Here is a 25,884-nt window from a genome sequence, read left to right on the forward strand (position 1 = left end):
TTATTCTTCATGTACAAACATATGACAGATTATTCTGAAAAGTCACCTGAAAGGTTAGGCACGCTTTAAACTGCATGGTGAATAGTACAAGAAAAAAGGCAAAAAAATACAGTGGATTTTTTTATATCCCCCTCCAAATTTTTGGGGGATAAAAGATAATCTATAATTTATATGTACCCAAAAGGGTTCTATTAAAAATTATGACTTGTCCCACAAAAACAGGCCCACACATTGACGAAAATCACTTTTTTCCATGAAATGTGCTATTATTTTGCAAAGTGGTAAAACATGAAAAAGCTTTACATATTTAGTAATACTGTAATTGTACCAATCCATGGAATAAAGATAACATATTTATCCCGCACAGTGAATGACAAAAAAAAGCATAACGCAAAAAAACTAAGGCTGAATTGGAGGTTTTTTTCATTCCCCCACAAAAAGTTAACAAAAGTTAATCAATATTTTAAAACAGTAAGAAAGGGAAGAAACCTCCAGCTCACCAGTTTGATGCGTCTCCGGACTCTCCGCTCGGATCCCCGCTACGGCTGGCGGTATGTATTAGAGAAAAAGAGAAATAATCCAGCGCTGAGTCGTGCTTTTGTTTAAAAAGGAAGAAGTATTCCCACTTTTATTGGGGTGTAGAAATTAAAATCGAAGGGAGACGCAGTCCCAAGATGTATATCAGTAGTGGGCGGTTGCCCTGGCCTACGCGTTTCAAGCACGTACTGTGCTCTTAATCATGGCAAAGAAATGTTAATCAATATTTTATATGCACCCAAAAATGGTGGCATTGTAAAATACAATTCATATCACAAGAAATAAGCACTCATACAGCTACAACGTAAAAACCTGCAGTCCTGGAGGGAAAAATGGTCTCGCTTCTGAAGGGTTAAGGAACAATGCAACCTCATTTCTATTTTTACTTGACTAAATTACATATGTCAACCACACATATATATATAATGCATTCTTTGCGTTAAATCTGTGTATAATGTCATGTTTGCACTTATAATTTACATACCGAGATAAATCCTTGTATCTGAGGTAATCAGTGTGGCATTTTATTGTATGTATTGATTGCCCACCTTCTCCCCTTGTCAATGGGTAAACAGATTTTACTGCACATGAAATGCGTTACAATTATCTTTCTGAAACAAGGGATTGACCCCTGATGTGTGCATTGGTTTAGCCTTTACTCTGTGACTTGTGGATAAGATCACATCCATGGTCGATAATGATTGCACCAATAACTAGATTTCCCAGGATGTTAGAATGCGTTTTCTATTAGGTTGAGCTGGATAAACTGTTGTCATTTAATTGTGAGGCTCTATATGCGCTAATATATTGACCACTTAAAAGTCTTAGAATATTAGATCAGATCAGACTTGCGCCACGTCCTCTTAATTTTTTAGCACCGTATGTTTCGTAGCAGCTCCGTATGGCACTGCAGCTCTCTGCAGCTCAGCACAATTTAAGAGAATGGGACATGGAGACAATGGGAGTTACAATACCAGGCAGAGCCACTACCAGATGTATAGCGCGGTGCCTCGGACATGGAGAGAATGAGAGTTACAATACCAGGTAGAGCCACTACCAGAAGTACAGCGCGGTGCCTGGGAAGTGGAGAGAATGGGAGTTAAAATACCAGATAGAGCCACTACCAGATGTTCAGCGCAGTGCCTGGGAAATGGAGAGAATGGGAGTTAAAATACCAGATAGAGCCACTACCAGATGTTCAGCGCAGTGCCTGGGAAATGGAGAGAATGGGAGTTAAAATACCAGATAGAGCCACTACCAGATGTACAGCGCGGTGCCTGGGAAATGGAGAGAATGGTAGTTAGAATACCAGGTAGAGCCACTACCAGATGTGCCTGGTAAACAATGAATGGGATGTGGCACTGATCGGACACTGCGACCCCCATTCACACATAGGTTAGCTGGAACTTTTGTGGGCCAGTTCCAAAACAGATCCAAAAATGCAAGTTTGGCATGCTTTCTGCTGCAATTATTCAAATATTTAGGTTAAAATAACTGTACAAGCCAATGTTCCAAAAACTCACGTATATATATATTTTTCTATACTTCTTTTTTTGACTGTCAAAAAAGTTATATTTCAGAAAAATAAAAACTACAAAAAAAAAAGAAAGAACAAAACTGACATTCAAGTCTCAGCAAATAGATACATACACAGCATGGGGTACAAGGCCAAACCAATACAGCACATTGATAATCGCAAATGCAAGGCATATATATATATATATATATATATATATATATATATATATATATATATATATATATATATATATATATATATATACTACCGTTCAAAAGTTTAGGGTCACTTAGAAATTTCCTTATTTTTGAAAGAAAAGCACAGTTTTTTTCAATGAAGATAACATAAAGTTAATCAGAAATACACTCTATACATTGTTAATGTGCTAAATGACTATTCTAGCTGCAAACGTCTGGTTTTTAATGCAATATCTACATAGGTGTATAGAGGCCCATTTCCAGCAACCATCACTCCAGTGTTCTAATGGTACATTGTGTTTGCTAACTGTGTTAGAAGGCTAATGGATGATTAGAAAACACTTGAAAACCCTTGTGCAATTATGTTAGCACCGCTGTAAACAGTTTTGCTGTTATGGGGAGCTATAAAACGGACCTTCCTTTGAGCTAGTTGAGAATCTGGAGCATTACATTTGTGTGTTCGATTAAACTCTCAAAATGGCTAGAAAAAGAGAGCTTTCATGTGAAACTCGACAGTCTATTCTTGTTCTTAGAAATGAAGGCTATTCCATGCGAGAAATTGCCAAGAAACTGAAGATTTCCTACAACGGTGTGTACTACTCCCTTCAGAGGACAGCACAAACAGGCTCTAACCAGAGTAGAAAGAGAAGTGGGAGGCCCCGCTGCACAACTGAGCAACAAGACAAGTACATTAGAGTCTCTAGTTTGAGAAATAGACGTCTCACAGGTCCTCAACTGGCAGCTTCATTAAATAGTACCCGCAAAACGCCAGTGTCAACGTCTACAGTGAAGAGGCGACACCGGGATGCTGGCCTTCAGGGCAGAGTGGCAAATAAAAATCCATATCTGAGACTGGCTAATAAAAGGAAAAGATTAATATGGGCAAAAGCACACAGACATTGGACAGAGGAAGATTGGAAAAAAGTGTTCTGGACAGACGAATCGAAGTTTGAGGTGTTTGGATCAAACAGAAGAACATTTGTGAGGCGCAGAACAACTGAAAAGATTCTGGAAGAGTGCCTGACGCCATCTGTCAAGCATGGTGGAGGTAATGTGATGGTCTGGGGTTGCTTTGGTGCTGGTAAAGTGGGAGATTTGTACAAGGTAAAAGGGATTTTGAATAAGGAAGGCTATCACATCATTTTGCAACGACATGCCATACCCTGTGGACAGCGCTTGATTGGAGCCAATTTCATCCTACAACAGGGCAATGACCCAAAGCACACGTCCAAATTATGCAAGAACTATTTAGGGAAGAAGCAGGCAGCTGGTATTCTATCTGTAATGGAGTGGCTAGCGCAGTCACCAGATCTCAACCCCATAGAGCTGTTGTGGGAGCAGCTTGACCGTTTGGTACGCAAGAAGTGCCCATCAAGCCAATACAACTTGTGGGAGGGGCTTCTGGAAGCATGGGGTGAAATTTCTCCCGATTACCTCAGCAAATTAACAGCTAGAATGCCAAAGGTCTGCAATGCTGTAATTGCTGCAAATGGAGCATTCTTTGACGAAAGCAAAGTTTGAAGGAGAAAATTATTATTTCAAATAAAAATCATTATTTCTAACCTTGTCAATGTCTTGACTATATTTTCTAGCCATTTTGCAACTCATTTGATAAATATAAGTGTGAGTTTTCATGGAAAACACAAAATTGTCTGGGTGACCCCAAACTTTTGAACGGTAGTGTGTATATATATATATATATATATATATATATATATATATATTTATAATATATATTTATATATATTTATAATATATATATATATATGTCATAAGCCTATCGACAGATACTGCAGTAAGTACCTATCTACCCTGGCGATGTGCCAGCAGCTAGAAAATGTATTAGGGTTGGCTTCGGGTAAGGAGAGAGAAGTGGAGAAGAGCACTGAGAATTCCATACCTGGTGGACTTAAAGAGCCTTTGTCACCACATTATAAGTACCATATCTTCTACATAATATGATCAGCGCGGTAATGTAGTTTACAACAGTGTTTTTTATTTAGAAAAACTATCAATTTTGACGGAGTTGTGACCTATTTTAGATTTATGCTAATGACTTTCTTAATAGACAACTGGGCGTGTTTTTACTTTTTGACCAAGTGGGCGTTATGGAGAGAAGTGTATGACGCTGACCAATCAGTGACCATTCATTGCATTACATTTGTCTTATGGGGTAAAATAGTGTTTCTCTCAATAGTTCTGCTTGAGTAATGTGAAGACATATCTCGGGACACAAGGATATATGAGCAAACACCGGAGTAGACAACAGGTCTATCACATTAGACCAAAATATCACATGTAGGCTTTGTTCACACATCCGTCAGGGCTCTATTCTGACATTCCGTCTGAGCTTTCCGTCAGAATGGAGCCCTGACTGAAACAAACGGAAACCATAGGTTTCCATCACCATTGATTTCAATGGTGACGGATCCGGTGCCAATGGTTTCCGTTTGTCTCAGTTGGGAAAGGGTTCCGTCGTTTCGACAGAATGAATAGCGTAGTCAACTACAGTATTCATTCCATCAAAACTACGGAACCCTTTCACAAATGAGACAAACGTTTGTTTCAGTCAGGGCTCCATTCTGACGGAACGCTCAGATGGAACGTCAGAATAGAGCCTTGACGGATATGTGAACGACGCCTAAAAGGGCACTACTCATCTCTATGAGGTTTATCTACCTATCTTGCATAAATATAATATTAGTGTCAAAAAGTATTGCTCTGATCTATACAACTGTACAAGTTTATTATTGGCAAACTTAGGTATATTAACACGTGAATTATTTATAAGCAGGGGATCTTTTGGTCAGAGTTACTTGATCTAAGATATGACTATATGGACCACTATAGCTATACCACTGCGTAGAAATACATTTTGTGGATTGGCTCATTTATTTATAGTGCTGGAGCTAAATATTACAATGACTTTAATGTCATTATTTTTCTATGTAGCATGTCCTATGAAGACACCAATACGGGGATGTAAGAGGAACTTTTTCAGCTAACTGTTCTCATTGAATACCTAATAATAAACAGCAGTTCAATTCTGATTTAGCACTACCAATTATTTTTTTCTTGACTTCATTTGTAGAAAATGTAATTTATGAACAACATTGTTAACCTGTTGTCTTGTTGATATGTCCCTACTTCATAGACAGCTTATGCAGTCAGATTAATTGGTACAGGTTATAGCAAAACCCATGGTAGTCAAGCAGTTAAAGATTAAGGAATTAATTTTAACATTTGCGTTAAAAGAAAGCTGACATTGCTTGTAAACTCACATGCACAAAGCATGTCACTTGTTGTCATGGAAGCACGGAAATGTCACTAACTGAAGGATTGGGGCTTGTCTAGAAATCACATAGTTCAGAAAGCCACCATCACTCTCCAGTTTCAGAGCAAAAAATAGATTTTTTTTTAAACAAGGATCAAAGTTTGACTAATGTGCTTTGTTCCATCATTGGAATTAGCAAACTATGAACAATGGTTGATTGTGCCGGGAGACGTCTGTTGTCAGTTCCTCAATCTCTTATATTATCTGCAGACTAAATGATGAAAACCTAAGAGCACTGGCCATAAGAGTGCATAGTATGACATGTTATAAAGTGCCTTCCTATAATGTAAATCTAATGACATGTTTTCATTAGCCTATTTAGATTATTTTGTAAATGTAAAATAGAATTTATTAGATAATATCTCTATATTTCAGTGTCAAATTATACTGACAATAAAATTTGTGACTTATGAAATGGCATATGACAGAGTGCTTGTAATAGGTCAGTGTCATTGAATGCATAATTGCCTATCCCATTATTTCATCAAATAAGATTGTGAATAAAAGCTCCAGACAAATCTTCGATATTGATTGATCAATACATTATGAGTCAAATCCTGGCACCAAGCGATTTAGACCAGCCATCAAGTCAACCACCATTTTGCTACACCTACCATAAACAGTGCAATAAACGGAAGAGTAGCAGAAAATAAATACCACAGATCTTACAGGACACTTCTCCACTGGAACGCCAGCTACGTCCCAAAAACAGCACGAGTCAAAGGCACAGAGAATGAACAAATGTAACACACTTTGGTATATGTACAAATATACATAAGTATAAAGTAAACGCATTACAGGAATTACCCCCCCCCCCCTTTACATTGCTCTCTAGTGAATTTGGCATGATTGATGTGTCAACTCTTTCACATTAGGGCCATTTTGGAAGTTCAGAAAGAAGAGCTATAAATTTTGTCATGGGGTGTAGAATCTTGTGTGCCCGCTGCTTTATATTCCAACATATATCGAGCCGCCGGATGTTTCACTACAGTTTCCAATTTACTTTTCTTATTGAAATAATGATAAAATGTATCTTTATTTGGTATTCACCGTAAATTAAGCTTCTTCACGATGCTGGCTAAACGATTACTTTCCAATTTGCTGGCAGGAAAGCATGTAAACCGGGACAGGCACTAAGAAGATGTTGTTTCACACAAATTAACCTTTCATGTAAGACCAAGTGATCACCATCACTCACAGAGATATGAAGTTAACAATAATTATAATATTCTTTAGTGCCAACATATTTTGTAGAGCTTTGCAATTGAAACGATAAGATCCATGTAAAATGACAAATAGTTTAAAACAAATGAACAATTAATAAAAAACAAAAGTAGGGGTCCCTGCCTATAAGAGCTTAGAATCCAAATGAAATGGGAGTAGTGTAAATAGATAAGTGGTGCCAATTCTATCCATGGGACCTGCCCTTGTGTTGGCAATGAGTGTATAAATATAGCTTCATGAACATGTCATTCAGTCAGTATCTGTGCATACAGGGATATAGTGATGTGACAAGGGAAGCTAGCTGGGGACATAACGTACTGGAGTTGAAATATCTGCAATCAAGACAGGTTTTGTATGTGCAATGGACGATGGTTATGTGACATATGTGTTTCTGAAGAAATTTATTTTCAAGGCACAATTAAAACTGGGAATGTTAGGTGTGTAAGAAATGACAGAGAGCAGAGGTGTTAGTTTGAAGCAGAGTCGGTTTGTTTAGTGGAATTCCCATTAGTAGTGAGTTGCAGTAATCAAGGCGAGAAATGATTAGTCTGGATATGCCGTTTCAGTGTTGAGGTAGAAATTGATAAGCAAGATGTTTTTTGGGTGAAGAGTTTAACAATGGATTGAATGTAAGTAAGAAAGAACAGATCAGAGTCAAGTGTAATAACAACACATAACTCCAAGGGATGCTTTGGAAGGATGGCAGTAATACAGATGCCGATTGAGACATCAGGTTTAGGTGAATAAGATCATGCAGGAAACAGCAGAAGCTCAGTTTTAGAAAGATTACGTTTGAGATATAGAGAACATGTCAGCAGAGACAACTGACAGATATACAGTTTTTTTTAGGAGAGCAGGAGAAATATCCTAGGGTGAAGTATATAGGGGGGTCATCAGCATAAATATTGTAATGAAAACCAAATCTGTTGATCATCTGCCCAACTGAGATTGTGTATAGAGAAGACAGGAGAGGACCCAACACTGACCCTTGAGCAACCCCAATAGATAGAGGAAGTAAAGAGGAAGTGGAGCCAACCAAAGGCACACTAAAAATGCATTTGAAAAGATAAGAGGTGAACCAGAATAGGGCAGGATACTTTAAATTGATTTCACTCTGTCTTTTTTCATCATGTGTGCAAAATTCTGTTCTGATAAATGTCTTAATAAATATTTCTAACTGCCAGAGCTTTGTTTTTCTGATACAAAGGCTCCAAATAACCTAATGTAAATAGACATAGATTTAAAAGATAATATGCTAACTACCTGCAGTCAACGCTACAGGGAGCCTACTGTATACAGTCTTATTATTGAGTTCTATGTACTACAGTAAGCTACTAAACTCCCTCTAGTGAGATACAAACACTTAATATATGCCCAAGGGTGAAAACACTGATGATTCGTATAGAGCACCCAGTGCTCTGATTGACCAGACCGCAAAATGTTCAGATTGACCAGGTGCTTATGGTCTCTGATTCACCGGGAGGACATTTGTTCAGATTTGACAGACAACTATGTTTACTGATTAATAGAGCAACCATACAACTTGTGCATGCAACACCAGACGACCCCACCACCAGCCCCGACACGACACTCACAGACAGTGACTGACAATGGAAGACAGCACTGGTGAGAAAGTTACAATAATACATTGCAATACAGAATTACTGCAGTGTATAATCTGAGCGATTGAAGGTTTGCATTGTCAAGTCCGCTACTGGATCGAAAACATTTTTTTTACAGAAAAAAAATTCTTAGTAATAGAAAAAAAAAATTTTTTTTCCTTACAAAATTTTGTACATTTAAAAAATAGAAAAATAATAAAACCCGACATAACTGGTATCGCCACATCCATGATGACCCATACTATAAAATAGTACCAATGAAAACTACTCCTCAAAGTCACCCCTCAAAAAACAAGCTCCCCCTCAATCCTATACTGCCCTTAGATATAATACCTTACAGATCTACTTTAAAGTCATGGAGCGGTATGTATACAAAAATAAAATGACAAACATTATTAAATTAATGTAGGTTTTAACTTCTATTAGCAATGGAAAAAAGGAGGTTGGTGTCCTTGTCCTTAGAGCTTACAATTTAAAGTGTCCTTTTATTAAAAATGGGCAATTGCTTAATGCATATACAAAATCCACATTAATGCATTTAATGGCCATACTTCTAAATTCTATATTAATATAAACTCAGACATAAAAATATACTTTGTTACATTCCTTCTTCTTGGTCAGTGAAAATTGAAATGGTAATGGCCTTACTTAGCCCAATTATAGTTAAAGAGGGAGAACAAATGCAGATAATTTCTCAGTGCAATAATTTATGGAAAGAATGTGATTCCTTTGAAAGTTCTGTGTCACTGCATGGCACTCATCTGTGTTCCCTTTCTACACCTGTCAAGCAACGACCACCTCAAACAGTTTCACTGTTGATTACTTGTTAATTGTCATTAATAAGTGACAAGTGACATTATAGAGATTTAATGGTGAGAGACCAAAAAGAAGCCACTCATATTCTAATGAGTTGACTCTTGTGTGCCCTCGATTGTTACAGAAATGAGAGGCTGTCCTCAATGTTCAGAACTTCAATTACTCTAGGAAATAGTCTGTATTAATTTTATGTATGCATAGATAACAACTTGTTTAAACATAAGTGCTATAAATCATCAAAATTTCCAATAATTGACCTTTTTATCACAAACTCTACCCCCTAAGGGCTACATTCACTAAACTGCATATTTTTTTTGCAAGCGTTTTCAAGTCTTCTTATTAAATGAATTTTGATCTTAGGAAGGTTTAAAAAAACACAGCAATTTTCCCTTCTATTTGTACAATCCCCTCTAGATCATTAAAAAGCCTGTTCTTCAATTGTATTGAGCTACAGTATTACCTCTAATAACTGCCTGAACATACTGTATTAAACACACCTATGGAAATTACGCCTAAAACACTGTAAAAAGTAAATTTGTTTGTAAATGTTTGCCTTGCAGGCCAGTAGATCGATGCCGCAGATGCTTTGCATTTTTCGTTGGGTTATGACCTGAACCATGTGACATGATTGCTATTTACACGTGGTTTAAAAAGCTTGATATATTTCTTACTGTATAACAGGGATCCTCAACTGGATCGGACCCGGACCGCAGATGTCAGTTGTCAGGACCAGTGGCACCGCTAGCACCAGGCGTCTAGGACAGAAGCCCCGGATTTTTGACCTGATGCTCAGGAAACTGATACAATTGGACACTATGGCGGAGCCTTCTCTGACATTCCCTAGGCTGCAGCCTCTTCAGCCACGCAGCCTATAACATGCAAGGACAGGGTCCCTGCGCAGGCTGGCACGATCACGTCAGTGCATTGTGCCGGCCTAAGCAAGGGTCCCATCTTGGCATCTCAGCTGCAGGCCTAATGTAGCTGATGAGACCGGCAAATCAGCTCTGTTCTTCGAGGGAAAGTTGATAGGTGAGTATACGTTTATTTGTTTTAGGAGCACCATCTACAAGCGTGGGCATGACACTATTTACAAGGGGAAGCTGTGTGGCACTTTATGCAAGGGGGGCTGTGTGGCACTATCTACAGAGGGTGTGGCCCTATTTAAAAGGGGGAGTGTGGCACTATCTACAGGGGGCTGTGTGGCACTATCTACAGGGTGCTATGTGGCACTATCTACAAGGGGGGAAGTGGCACTATCTACAAGGGAGGGTGTGGAATTATTTACAAAGGGGTTGTGTGGCACTATCTATAGGGGGCTGTGTGGCACTATCTACAAGGGGGCTGTGTGGCACTTTCTACAAGGGGATTGTGGCACTATCCATTAGAGGGTGGCTGTGTAGCACTATCTACAAGGGGGCTGTGTGGCACTATCTGCAAGGAGGGGTGTGGCACTATTTACAAAGTGGGGAGTGTTGCACTATCTACAGGGGACTGTGTGGAACTATCTTCAGGGGACTGTGGGGCACTATCTACAAGGAGGGGCTGTATGGCACTATCTATAAGGGGGTGTGTGTGGCACTATCTACAGGGCGTGTTTGTGGCATTATTCATGGGGCTGTGTGTGACACTATCTACGGGGGGCTGCGTGTGGCACTATCTACATCGTGACTGTGTGTTGGTATCTACAAAGGGGGTTGTGTGGCACCATCTACAAGGGGACTGTGTGGCACTATCTATAGTGGGGCTTTGTGGCACTATCTATAGGGGGGATGTGTGACACTATCTACATGGGGACTGGGTCTAGCACTATCTACAAATATTTTCCATTGGTGTTCAGCTCAAACCTTCACCTGTCGACAGTCCCCGGTATATGGACCTTTGCTAAAAGTAGTTGAGTACCCCTTCAGAGCAAAATATCAAGGAGCAGATTTATGTTTGCTCCTAATTGGCACTTCTGGAGGCCATTTACTAAATGTAATTGTGTACACTCATTCAGTCTTTATAGGACATCAGGCAAATACCTTATTCAGATGACAGTTAGAACTGGTGAGTTTCTATTTAACTCCTTAAGGACACGGCCAATTTTAGCCTTGAGGACAGAGCAATTTTTTTTAAATTTCCCTCTTTACATCCCGACGCTCATAACGCTTTTATTTTTTGTGCGACGTAGTTGTATGAGACTTTGTTTTTTGCGGGACGAGTTGTACTTTATGTACGTACCATTTTTTGGTACAAATACATTATCGTTTAATTTCTATAAATTTTTAATTAGATTAAAATGCAGAAAAAAAGCAGTTGCGCAGCAGTTTTAATATTTTTTTTTTTACACCATACACCGATCATCATAAATAATGTACGTTTGTTGTTTAGGTTGTTATGGTCGTGGCAATACCAAATATGTCTATATTATTTCATGTTTTGGGACTTATATTTTAAAAAGTTGATTTATTATAAAAAATGTGTGTTTCTGTGTATTTTATTTACTTTTTATTTATTTATTTCCCATTATTTTTTTTTTACATTCATTTAACTTTTTTTTTAAATCCTATAAAGGGATTTATCATTTTGATTTTTATTTTGTAACTATAATGTACTGGCATAGATCTATATGCCAGTACATTAGCCTGTTACTGATCGTACACAGGCAGTTGTTAGGGCAGACCTCAGTATGCCCTAACAACAGGAAATATGTTCAGACAGCCCTGGGGTCCTTCACTGGACCCTGGGCTGTCTGGCCATATGAGTTGTGGGCTTTGATCGTGTCACAGTTATTTTCTGTGACGCGATCAATGTGCAGTCCCCTCTCCTTGAAAGCCGCGATCAGCTGTCATCGCGCCGTTCAAAGGGTTAACAGCGGAGAGAAGATGTTTCTCTCCTCTCCGCTGTCAGAGCGGGGCCGTGGCTGTGTATTACAGCCGTTGCCCCGCTCTCGATCGCACACACAGAGACGGCACAGACGGCTGTCACACAGGACGAGTATGCTCGTCCTAATGCGCGAAGTGCTCGCTGCTCAGGACGAGCATACTCGTCCTGTGTCGGCAACCAGTTAAACAAGTAGCTTTTATTATGATGCTTTTCACCAGATCCATGTATTTAAATTGCATGAAAATAGAGTTATTGCCTCAAGTTACAAAATAAATAGTGTAACTGGTGTCATGCATTTTAAATGAGAAATTAAATTGTGTTTTAACCTGTCGTCCCCCCCCCCCCTTCGCTCTCTTCTCGCTCTCCTCTCTCTCTCCATTGATCATCTGTCCCTCCTTGGAAATTTGAAGTCATAATGACGGGTATGTAGGAGTTGAAACTCTTCTCCTGGAATGTTAGGGGATTAGCTCATAAAATTAAAAGATTGACGGTATTCAGGCTGAATCAAAATGATCTGCCAGCAGTGGTCTGCCTCCAAGAGACCCACTTAACACAGGAAACAATACATTCTATAGCGAAAGGATGGGTGGGGTTGAATTATCATTCATGCTATAGTAGATATGCTAGAGGTGTTTCTGTACTTATTCATAAAAAAATTCCCCTTGAGGTTATATCAGCCGTGGTTGATAGGGAAGGTAGATATGTTTTTCTGTACGGTTCACTAGAAAATAAGAGATGGGTGATAGCGGCGGTTTATATACCACCTTCCTTCTGAGGTGTTATACAAACTTCTAGATTTCCAGGTTGATAAGGAAGAAGCAATATTACTGATTATTGGTGACTTCAATAATAATATAGATGCGAGATAGGATGGAAAAGTAGGGAATTTCTCCGTAGTAAATAGGAAGTTCCAGGCTCTTTTGGAAGAATTTGGGTGATGGGATATTTGGAAGAAGAGACATCTGGGGGTGATGGAATATTCATACTATTCTAAAACACATGGAGTGTTTTCACTTATAGATTATTGTATTGGAAATAGCTGTGCACTGGAAATTATTAAAAAGATTGCGTATGAAACTAAGGGGATCTCAGATCATGCACCTTTTAGTAGTAGAATGTGTAATGGTTAATAACACAGGGGGGAAATATTTTGATTCAATCCATTTTGGATTCAAGTAATTGATTCACTGGGTACTATTGAAACTGGGTTAGCTGAGTTTCTAACATTTAATAGACATGCAGCATCACAATTGATTGTATGGTATGCTATGAAGGCATATTTGAGAGGGGGGGGGCACTGATCAGAGAAATTAGTCACTATAAGAAGAAAAATAATCAAGAGGAACTAGTCCTGAAGTTAGTCAAAGTGAAAAATAAGCTGTGTCCTACTATGAAAACTATTTGGTTTTTAAAGCTCAGCAGGATCAACTCTTTATGAATTATGGTGTTGCTATAGAAATGGGAACCCCAGGAAAAACGTTGGCTGGGATTATTAAATCCCAAATAAAAAAATATATGTATCTCAGCTATAAAGAATGGCAAGGAGGAAATTGTTCTGGGAACAGAACCGGTGGGATTGTTCTTTCTCTCTTATTTTAAGAATATCTATCTCTCAAGGGGGAAGGGGTCAAAAGAAGAGAATGCTTAGTTTTTGATGAGATCAGGGCAGCCTTTCTTGACTGAGGAAAAAAAAAAGAATGGTTGGAATCACCAATTGCATCTTCAGATGGAAAGGCTCCTGGTTTGGACTCACTCCCATTTGAGATTTATAAAAAATATCGTGAAATCTTGTTGCCTGAACTATTAGTTATATATGAAGAAGCATTTGAGGTTGGTCTTTTACCTGAGTCTATGAGGGAAGCGATGATAATACTTATTCCAAAAGAGGGAAAGGATGCATTATCTTTGGACGCATATAGACCAATCTCGTTAATGAATAATCTTGGCTATGGTTCTGGCAACAAAATTAAAAGAAGTAGTGGGGGATCTAATCCACATTGATTAGGCTGGTTTTATGATGGGTAAATCTACAATGGATAATTTATCCAGATTATACCGGAATATTCAGATAATGCCGAACAATACAGGGGAAATGGTAATATTGTCACTGGATGCAGCCAAGGTCTTTGATTCTATTGAGTGGGATTTTATGTGGGAAGTGTTGAGGTATATGGGCATAGGTCCAAAATTCCTAAAGTGGATAAAATTGCAATATACTGGAACAATGGCAAGGATATCTATAAATGGGACAAAATCGGATCCATTTAAAGTTGATAGAGGTACTAGACAGGGCTGTCCCCTATCCCCTTTGCTGTTTGACCTAGTAATTGAACCATTAAAAAGTTATATAAGAAAAAGCCCAGATATAGTGCGTTATAGGTATGGAAGGGAGGAAGACAAAACAGCATTATTCGCGGATGATATTTTATTGTTTTTGGGTACATACAATTCCATTGGGATTATCTTTAACCTGTTTGATGAATTAGATAGAATTTCAGGTGTGGGTATTAACTGGGGAAAATCTTCTATCTTACCAATTGATGAAAAGGAACATATTCCGGGAGGGCAGTTAAAAAGAATAGCAAAAAAAGATTACTTTAAATATCTGGGGATTAACATCTCTAGTGATATAAAGTATGAAAAGTAAACGTAGCCCCCCACTCTTGAAAAACATAAGAGAGAAGGTTCAGATATGGAAAAAAACGGTATATATGGTTGGCTGCAAGGGTGGCGCTGATTAAAATTATCTTATTACCAAAAATGTTACATGTTATGATGAATAGTCCGATTTGGTTGGCAGAAGCGATATTCAAAACTTTTGATAGTTTGTTCTCAGAGTTGATTTAGAGAGGGAAACGTCCTAGAATAAAATTTTAACAGCTGAGGAAACCGGTTGATAGGGCTGGTTTGGCAATTCCAGCAATGAGAGACTATTTTTTTGGTTGGGCAAGTTAATAAGATTATTAATACTAAAACTGATAATGTTTGGGTTAGGACCCTAGGATATAGATTCCCATTCTGGCAGAATTCTAACATGCTGGAATCTGGAATGGGGAGAAGATACAGGATTGAGTTTCCCCCTTTGTATATGTACACTATGGTATGGAAAGTAGTAGCTAAGAGACTGGAAGCGGGTGGTTACTATAGTGGCATGCCTATATGGGGGAATACAAATATGGGAGATGATTATTTTACTAATGAGTATACATTTTGGAAGCAAAAGTGGATATATAAATTAGGACAGATCCTTAAAGAAGGAGGTCTAAAACTGTTCCATGAGCCAACTAGGTAATATGGACTTGAGGAGAAAGATAGATTATGGTTCTAAATGAAGGGAAATTACTGAGGAGTTGGAGGAGAAACCATTTGTAACCTTGATGTTGGGAATAGAGGAATGTGGTAGGAAAGGGAGTTTATCAAAGATATATAAAGTAATGAGTGATAAAAAGAGTTGAACTATTCTAATCCCTGCTTAGGTGAGATTGATAGAAGATATGGGGGAGATAGGAGAGCTCCAATGGAAGAGAATACTTGGAAATATTCTTAAACTGTCTCATGACTAAATAATGATACAAAAAAGAAAAAACACAGTGCACAATGTGCATGAACCTGTAAAGTATTCAATATATGCAGGTCGAAGATGGCCAATTATGCTGACCTGATGAGGTCTAGATAGATAAACCAACCATAGATAAACTATCTCATGGACCTCAGCTTAGTGTCACGCAACTCTTCATTGTTAATAGGGCACATTATTCACCATATAGGTTGGCTAAATGTTTATAGATCGGAAAACAACTGTCCTAGTTGTGCAGAGGAAGAGGCAGACTTAATCCATATGTTGTGTTCATGTCCCCAAATAAAGAAATTCTGGGAGGATATCCTTAAAGAAATTGGGAAATGGGGTCGAAATTCCCTGGGATCCGGTTATTTGCATATTGGGTTATGATGGACTTAAGGGTACAAGGGATATTAAGAAAGAAGTCCTATTGAAACTGATATATTGGGCGCGTAAGACCGTTATGTTTAAATGGATCAAGCAGGATCCACCTACAGGAAATTGCTGGAGGAAATATGTGAGGAGGATGATACAATACAAAAAAATCTACTACCTAGCAAACAGTAGGAAGGTAGAGATTGAGGAGTTGTGTGGAAGCTGGTTGCAATATGAGGTTGGATGTATTCATTTGTGAATGGGTGGGGGAGGGGAGGAGAGAGAGATGGATATGTTGGTTTTTTTTGTCTTTTTTTGTTGCTGTTATGTTTGGGGATGGGATAATTAAAAAAAAAGTTTCAATATGGTAAGATAGACAAGGATGCTTCATAAGAGTGTACCTGTAGTGGGATCTTTATTAGGGGGACATATATTTAATGTTTGTTTCCTGCTGTATGTTACTGTGGGGGGATATCCTAAAGGGACTCACTAGAATTAGAGAAAAGAAAAAGTCTAGATAAATGGGTGGACAATTTTTTGAGGATGGGTTTAGAGGTCCGAATGGATCCATATTTTGGGGAAAGGGTGTATTTGATAGTTTAAAAAGTATTGGTTTGGTTTGGTGACAGGAGTCCCATTCCCATATCCCCTTTATAGATTAAAAATGTATAGGAAGGAAATTGGTGTTAAAGATTCCTTAAGTAAATGGATATATTATATGTTGTCTTGCAATGTATGCTTACCGCTTTGTATTTTTAATGATATGAAAATATCTTCAGGAGGGGCTATATACAGAGGTCAGCTCTATCTACAGGGGGGCTATATACAGAGGTCGGCTCTTTCTACAGGGGGGGCTATATACAGGGTTGGGCTATATGTGCAGCACTAGTTATAGGGTGAGATATATGTAGGGCACTATCTACAGGGGTGGGCTATATGTTGGACACTATATACAGGGGTGGGCTATATCTACAGGGGGATATATACAAGGGTAGGCTATATATGGAGCACTATAGGGGGAGCTATATGTGAGGCACTATATACAGGGATGGGCTATATGTGCAGCACTAGTTATAGGGTGAGATATATGTAGGGCACTATCTACAGGGGTGGGCTATATGTTGGACACTATATACAGGGGTGGGCTATATCTACAGGGGGATATATACAAGGGTAGGCTATATATGGAGCACTATAGGGGGAGCTATATGGGAGGCACTATATACAGGGATGGGCTATATGTGCAGCACTAGTTATAGGGTGAGATATATGTAGGGCACTATCTACAGGGGTGGGCTATATGTTGGACACTATATACAGGGGTGGGCTATATCTACAGGGGGATATATACAAGGGTAGGCTATATATGGAGCACTATAGGGGGAGCTATATGTGAGGCACTATATACAGGGATGGGCTACATGTGGAGCATTATTTATAGGGGGAGATATATGTAGGGCACTATGTAGAGGGGTGGGCTATATGTGGAGCACTATCTACAGGGGGGCTATATGTGGGGCACTATCTACATGGGGGGCTACATGTGGGGCACTATCTGCAGGGGTGGCTATATGTGGGGCACTATCTACAGGGGGCTGTTTGTGGGGCACTATCTACAGGAGCTCTATGGGGTCACTATCTACAGTGGGATCTATGTAGGGCACTATCTACATGGGGCTCTATGGGGGGCACTATGTACAGGGGGAACGGTGTGTGTGTGTGGGTAACAGTTTATGGTGCTATTATAATTAGAGGTGGAGTGTATGGTGCTATTATAATCAGGGACAGTGTATGGCGCTATTATAATTAGAGGTACAGTGTATGGTGCTATTATATTTAAGTATATTTAAGTGTCTGACACCATGATAACTTTATATTTGTTAATAGATGCAGAAATGTTTGAACAGTGAGAAGCTGAAGACATCTGAGTTGGAAACTGCAGAAATGGGTTGTGAACGGGAGAAGTCATCATAGAGGTCTTGACTAGATGGAGAAAAAAAAGAGAAAAAGAACAACTAGAATCTGAGCTCGTCACCGGTGAGTCACTTAATGTAAATGTTTATTCTGCCTCTGACCAGTGCTGTAGTCACTGTATGATCTGCAGCGAGATGATGGGTGGTATGATTTTTTTTGCGAAACAGCAACTCCCAGCATATCCTTATCATTGTTTGGGCCATGCTGGGAGCTGTATAAAATTTTGGGCAAACCTATACTGCAGGGGTTGCACTAAATTGAGCTGTATTCGTGCTGGTGTTGTATTTATGTACTGAGCTTGGTTCTGGTGTTGTATATTTATGTACTGAGCTTGGTTCTGGCACTGTATAATGTACTGAGCTTGGTTCTGGTGCTGTATATATGTATTAATCTTGTTTCTGGAGCTGTATATATGTACTGAGCTTGATTCTTTTGTTGTATATATGTACTGAGCTTTCTTCTGGTGCTGTATATTTGTACTGAGCTTGGTTCTGGTGCTGTATATATGTAGTGAGCTTGGCTCTGATGTTGTATATATGGTCTGAGCTTGGTTCTTGTGTTTTATATATGTACTGAGCTTTGTTCTGATGCTGTATATATGTAATGAGCTTTGTTCTGGTGCTGTATATAGAACTATATTGCTTGTAAAATGTACAAATGGCTTTATGCTCGAGTTACATAAAAAAAATTGGAAAAAATTACACCTCCTTGATTGTTAGGGAAAACAAACATGTTGAGGGGGAAGGAGATGTCGGGAAAGAGGTTGGGGGGGGGGGGGGCGCCAAACTGAATCTTTGCCCTGGATGCTGGAGAACCTAGCTATGCCTCTGCATACAGTCATGTGTTACCACCTCAATCTACCCTGTGGTTCTTGCTAACTTACTCCTGGAGATTGGAAAGACATCTGTGATCAGTGCAGGTCATTATGATTAACATGTGTTATTTGTCACTGAGAAGACTTCTGAGCTTTATTTTCAGAGAGAAAATAACTACCCTACTATCACCGCCATGCCATTGTGAGAGAGGAAGAGAAACACGCTAGAATATTGAGAGACTGGAAAGAGTGAGAGCAAGGTTCACAGGGAACGCCCACTGAGCTCTGAGCCTGCAGCTCCGCAGTAAGGCATGTCACAGAAAGCAGAATGGAAATCAGCCAACAAGCACAACTTGATCGACTCAAAGTAAACAGATACATACAGTATCTAAAAAAGGTCCATAACAAGGTGAACATATGCGTTAACTGAAGCATTGTATTTTCTTTCTTTAAAAAAAAAATAATGCTCACATTTTTTTCGATGGTTATGTTTATTGGTGGTCATAGCTTCAGATGTGTTACAGATCCTATAAAATGATAAATATTTTAGTTAAATAAAGGCAAACATTTATCAAAATGTACCAATTTGCTTTATCAGCTGAACATAATAATTGAAATCCTACCCAGGTGCTACCAAACTAAAATGAAAACAAGCACCAATATTACCTGAAGAAGACTGACTGATCATTTTGAAAACAATGATTATGAAGATGATTCTACAGTTATATCTAATTGGAGTGTATAATTAAAGAAGTTAAGTGACATTACAACAAAGCACCAAGGATGTACGAATCAAACTCTGGGAGCAATATAAGACATTAAATCACTTTATTTAAACTTATTAAAAAAAAAATGTATACTAGATAAATGTGTAAAATGATGATGAGGATGGCCTTGGCTTCCAGTCTACTACTCATTGGAATTGGTGCAATATGAACAATACATTTTATAAAAATAAAGATACAGAATTTCGGATATAATTACTATTTCTCTATTTATTTATTTTTAAATATAACAAAAATCAATCCCTGATTTCTACATAATATGTTTGTAGCCACAGTAATATCTAAAAATAAAACAAAACGTACTGTATATCATTCTAACATTGATGTATGAACTGCCATCTTATTCTTTAGCTCATTAAAAGAGGGAAACAATGTGACAGGTAAAAAAAAGAATAAAACACGTACAATGAATAACAAGGTACTGTAACCTGTATTCTGGAATCCTATTCATGAAGCACCTGGTGGTACAAGTAAAGCCTAATGTGAAATAATATTACAGTACATGGTAAGTTCATCAGGTATCAAATTTATTATAGTATTTCATCTTAAGAATAATAAAAACTGTCTATGTCAGGAGTGGCGGAAAAAATATTAGTAAGGGCCTATTCACACTACAGATGCAAATGCAGTGTCTGTCTGAACTACTGTATAGGTCAAGAGATATTCCCCATGTATATTTCTGACGTTAGCCTACAAAGTATGCTACTGTGTAGGCATACAGTGCCATTCATAGCCTATAGGCTTTTATTGTAAAGAAAAAAAAAAGCAGGTCGCATGATACATGTTTTTTTTTTTTACTTGATGCCACTGAAGTTGACTATGAAATTCCATACAGCAAAATAGATGATATACCGACTTATACCAGTTCGACGGATGCCACAAGGACACTTCTTTGGCATCTGTCAATTGAATAGGGTATCTATGGATTCATTCAGCGCCCACTACGTTTGTGCACCTAAAGGTTGATCCATTAGGGCTTACTCTGCAGTGTGAGGGACCTAATGGATCAACCTTTATATAGTCTACCAGTTGATAAGGTACAGGCACATGTGAAACAGACAACGCTGCTACAATAAAAAAAATTCTGATGCCTCAGGGCCCCCATAATAGTGATAGCAGCCACGAGTCACGGTTAGTTGCTTATTGTACTTGCACCTCGACCATGCCTTCTTCATACTTGACCATATTGTTAATCCCCTCTGCCGTGAACTGTGCTAGAGTTGTTATAAGCTGTCAAGGCGTGTGTGAGTCTGTGAGCTCGGAGTTCTAGTCAAATCTCCGAAGTACCAATATGGTTGCCAACAAGCATTTTTATGTAGAAAAGTAGGGTGACTGGCAAAAAAAACCCTTTGGACATTTCTGTGGAGAACAGCCTGGTGACCTGATATAAATCTATTGGTACCTACTCTGATGTCTACAAGTAGATTGGAATTGGATTGGATTGCAATTGGAATTATTGGAAAGTGAGAGTATACTGACTTTACAAAGGTTCAATATTTTAGTTCACTTACTAAGGTAAAAGTATTTCACTGGAACAGTCAACCAAGGATATTCTCATCACAAAGCCTTTGCCTTTCAGCAGTGCTGTGCCAAATGTTGAACTGCGTAGAGGAAGAACTGGACCAGTGGATTTGCATTAATGGGTTCTTAATGGATGCGCATAGAGGGAGCTACCAAAGAAAATTTACACATAGACTAAGGTGAATCATTTATACTATGCATAATTTTTAATGAACTCTCTTCTTTTCAGTGCATCATAGAGCATCAGTGCCTGGCCCTACTCATAATGGCGCACAGAAAAGTTCTAGATTTTACCGGTTTCCCTATCAATCATTTTTCATATGCTTGGTGTCTCATATAATTTATTTATTAATTTAACTAGTTATATACATTATGTATTTTATTAATATCTTAGAGTTTTTTTTATTATTTATTTGGTTTATTTTTCTTTAGTTTTACTTTTCTACAAGTTAAGTATACGCAATATATGCAATAAAACATATAAAAAACAGTTGCTAAAATAGAAAATTCGGTAAATGGTCACAGAACAAGTTCCAAGGCTCTGGGTATCTGTTAAAGGGGGCAATTGACTATCTGTATTATCTCCCTTTTCTCCGTTCCTAGTCCGTTACCTCTGTTTCCTATATAGTCCGCTTACTTTGTATTGTTCACAATGTGCACACACTCCAGTCCTTCACACACCACAGGAGTAACATACAACCCTCGTAGATACTTAAATATATAAAAATACTTTACTCATAACATAGACGTGACAAACCAATATACACTACATCAAGATACAATACATTACATAGACAACAGAACCACACACAGCTGCCTCTGTTCCTACCTTCCCTGGACACTTTGCACATGTGACTAGTAATGTGTATGTTTATATAATATAAATCCAGGTCCCAACCTTATACGGTCTCCTGGTATTACAACTATAACCAAAGCCACATACAGCGCATGCATAAACAGCATATATATATCTACTCATCTATAATCCACATAAGATTCCTAGAATATCTCTATGTACACATATAAAGTCTGCTGTAATTTAATTATACTTATATACATACACAGAAAGCACACATATAATGTAACTTAGCTTGCTCCAGATGTTAAGTGCTGATCGTCCAGGGCTGGCAGGAAAGAGCGAGCACCAAGAGCTTCCCATGGCCTATATGTTCTTATCCCTGAGCTGAACCCACCCATTCCATTGACTCCGCCTTATGACCACCCATATACCTTCCAATGTGCATCTGTACAGTATAGGTAAATCTAATCCCAGTATTCTCAGCTGTCTCTACATCTAGTTTACAATGGCTCCTTCCTGTACTGAGGTCCATTGTAATGCTAATAAGGCAGTAGATAAGAATCTATGACCAAATGGCTTCTGAGCATACTGCCACCTCAAAGGGTGAAAACCACTGAATAATATCAGTATATACTATATCTATTTAGCAGGTATATTTTATGTGGTCATAAGACAGAGTGTCTGGATGGGAACAATATTCTCCTGTAACAGTATCGTATCAAATCACATTGAGAATTCTTATCTTTAAAATCGAATACCTCGAAAAGTGGTGAAAAAACAACTCATTCAGAAAGTTATACAACCCAAACGAACATCTAAAGAACGCCAATCCTCTCTAGGAAAAGAGACAAAACAAACTGTGACTTATGGAAGAGTAAGGCTGCATTCACCTGTGCGTTGGAAGCTCCGTTAGTAGCCTCCATCGCAGATTCCGTCATTTTGCCAGATAAAATACCATAGAATGTAGCGCTATTTATTCCGGCAAAATGACAGACACGTGATAGAAACCTTAAGGACCCATTAGAGTCAGTGGTTTCCATCTTGAGACGCAGATTTGAAGAGTCTAACAAGGTGGAAATGTCTGCTACCCAAAAGCAACATCAACATGTGTCATCCAGTAGCAAATATAAATAAATTAATAAAATATTTGAATGAAAGCAATTTTTTTATGTGAATTATCAAATTGTAGGTTTTTGGTTGCAATTCTTGCTGTGTAAGGTGGTAATTTAAGAGGCAGTTATATTTTTTCACACGTTGGTGTTGGATAACTTTGCTCCTTAAATAAACCTAGTAATAATTAAAAAAACTGCTTACTCAGGGAAATTTTGTCTAAAATGACATTTATAAAAAACATTATTTTGACAAACTAATGATAACAAAGTAAATGCAAAAGTGGCAAATACATTTCACAGGTAAGTACGTACATGGAATATACAATACACATACTATATACACACAGCTTTTCATAGAATGTACCTGTCCTCCCAATAAAAGAACCTGTTTTACGTAGAGGTATCATGGTTAGCAAACTATGCACCTAAAACTGTCAGTACTTAAGCCACTAATTGGCTCTGTAGACTGAATAACATGAAATTCATTGGCACAGTGTCAAGCTTTTGAATTGCATGCAGGGATTGGCTGGTTATACTTCTGCCAATTTGCACTCTAACTTCCATCCTCTAGATATTTAGTCAAAACTCTATAAGCGTAAAGGTGGCAGTTTTAAATGTGGGGCAGCATCTGACTTATGTATAAAGGTCTCAGATGCCAGTGTCGGACTTGGGATTTTGAGTCATCCAGAGAAATAGATTTATAAATAGAGCTGCACACATGGGTCGAATGTATAAATCACTTTATCTTCAAGTTGGCCACTGTTTTTACTTTATCATAGCAGCCACATATTATATTATAGTGAATATGATTTCAAATAAATTTGTGTTTAAAAAATGTTGTACAGAACTGACTGTTTTTTTCTGGTATGCACCGTTTTTTACCTGATATTTTTTTTCCCGTGATTTTGAGCATCCTGAAAACTTCATATAAAAAACATAATCACAATTTCCATAGAACATTTCCGAGAACTGTTACTTTAAAGTTAAATTAAAATTCAGGTTTCTGACAGTCATGTGGAGCTCTACATATCTCAAAAAGTGTTACCTCAATGCCATCAATCTTACCCACTGTTCTCTATTAGGCCGTAGCTAATGTCTGTGTGGACTTCTGACCTTGAACAATACCTTTGTAAATATCTAGGAAGCATGCATACTGTACTATCATACTAACATGTGCTCCCATTTAAATGTCTTTTAAACTTTGTTAATATGATGTATAACCTATAGAACAAACTCATTAAAGGGGTTATTGGTGGGGACCAAAAAATAGCTTTGGATTTATATTTTTATGTGGAAAGAAGTCACTTGTTAATGTACTTTAATTTTCAATTCTGGACTGAATCGCGCAGTTTAAACCCGGTGCATTGGTGATGGAAGTCCTGAAGTTTCCTAATATTGATGACGCACCGAAGCGACCCCACGTGACTGAGGGCTTGCTTTCTGTGCTGTATGTATCCGCACTGTTCCTGACGTTACTGTCCATATATGGACAGTGACATTAAGAGTTTCCTATCGCTAGAGTCCTCGAGCAGAGCATCAGCTGATGCTCAGCCCAGGGACTCTAACACTGCTGCCAACATCACTGTCACTGTCCATATATGGACAGTGAGGTCGGCAGCAGTGCTGGAGTCCCCAGGCAGAGCGTCATCTGATGCTCTGCTCGGGGACTCCAGCGATCGGGAACTCCTGATGTCACTGTCAATAAATGGACAGTGATGTCGATAGCAGTGCTGGAGTCCCCGGTTAGAGCATCAGCTGATGCTCTGATCGGGGACTCCATCAATACGGAACTGCTGACATCACTGTCCATAATGGAGTGCTCGAGCAGAGCATCAGCACTTGCCCAGCACTGCTTCCAATGTCAATGTCCATATTGGAGTCCTCGAGCAGAGTATCAGCACTGCTCCAGCACTGCTTCCAATGTCAATGTCCATATATGGACAGTGACATCAAGAGTTCCCTATTGCTGGAGTCCCCGAGCAGACAATCAGCTGATGCTCTGCCCGGGAACTCCAGCACTGCTGCCGATGTCACTGTCCATATATGGACAGTGACGTCAGGAGTTCCCTTTTGCTGGAGCCCCCGAGCAGAGCATCAGCTGGTGCTCTGCCCGGGAACGCCAGCACTGCTGCCGATGTCACTGTCCATATATGTCCCCAGGCAGAGCATCAGCCAATGCTCTGATCGGGGACTCCAGCAATAGATGATGTCCATATATGTCCCCAGGCAGAGCAGATGATGCTCTGCCTGGGGACTCCAGAACTGCTGCCGACGTCACTGTTCATATATGGACAGTGACGTCAGGAGTTCTCAATAGCTGGAGTCCCCAAGCAGAGCTTCAGATGATGCTCTGATCGGAGATTCCAGCAATAGGGAACTCCTGATGTCACTGTTCATATTTGGACAGTGTGGTCGGGAGCAGTACTGGTGTCCCCAAGCAGAGCATCAGCACTGCTCCCGACATCACTGTCCATATATGGACAGTGACATCAGGAGTTCCCTATCGCTGGAGTCCCCAAGCAGAGCATCAGCTGACTGCTGCCGACGTCACTGTCCATTTATAGACAGTGACATTGACGTCTGCAGAAGTCCTGAAGTCCCCAGGCAGAGCATCAGCTGATACACTGCTCGGGGATACCAGCATTAGGGAACTCCTGCTGTCATTGTCCATATATGAACAGTGACATAGTGAGCAGTGCTGGAGTCCCGGGCATAGCATTAGCTGATGCTCTGCTCAGGGACTACAGCAATTGGCAATGTGCCAACCCCTTGCGGTCATGAGCTTGATCACACAATGACACGAACAGCACAGGAAGCAAGCCTCAGTCATG

This window comes from Rhinoderma darwinii, chromosome 5 (genome assembly GCF_050947455.1).
Source record: "Rhinoderma darwinii isolate aRhiDar2 chromosome 5, aRhiDar2.hap1, whole genome shotgun sequence".
NCBI lineage: Eukaryota > Metazoa > Chordata > Amphibia > Anura > Rhinodermatidae > Rhinoderma > Rhinoderma darwinii.